The following is a 276-nucleotide window of genomic DNA, read 5'->3' as shown; positions in this document are numbered from 1 at the left end:
ATACTACCCAAAGCAATCTAGAGATTCAATGCCATCCCTATCAAATTGCCAATGGCGTTTTTTACAGAACTAGAACAAAAAATCTTAAAATTTGTATGGGAACACAAAAAACCCCAAATAGCCAAAGCGGTCTTGAGGGAAAATAATGGAGCTGGAGGAATCAGACTCCCTGACTTCAGACTATACTACAAAGCTACAGTAATCAAGACAATATGGTACTGGCACAAAAACAGAAATACAGATCAATGGAACAGGATAGAAAGCCCAGAGATAAAC

Source organism: Physeter macrocephalus, chromosome 11 (genome assembly GCF_002837175.3).
Source record: "Physeter macrocephalus isolate SW-GA chromosome 11, ASM283717v5, whole genome shotgun sequence".
Classification (NCBI taxonomy): domain Eukaryota; kingdom Metazoa; phylum Chordata; class Mammalia; order Artiodactyla; family Physeteridae; genus Physeter; species Physeter macrocephalus.
The sequence above is the reverse complement of the archived record's forward strand: the minus strand, read 5'-3'. Positions refer to the sequence as shown.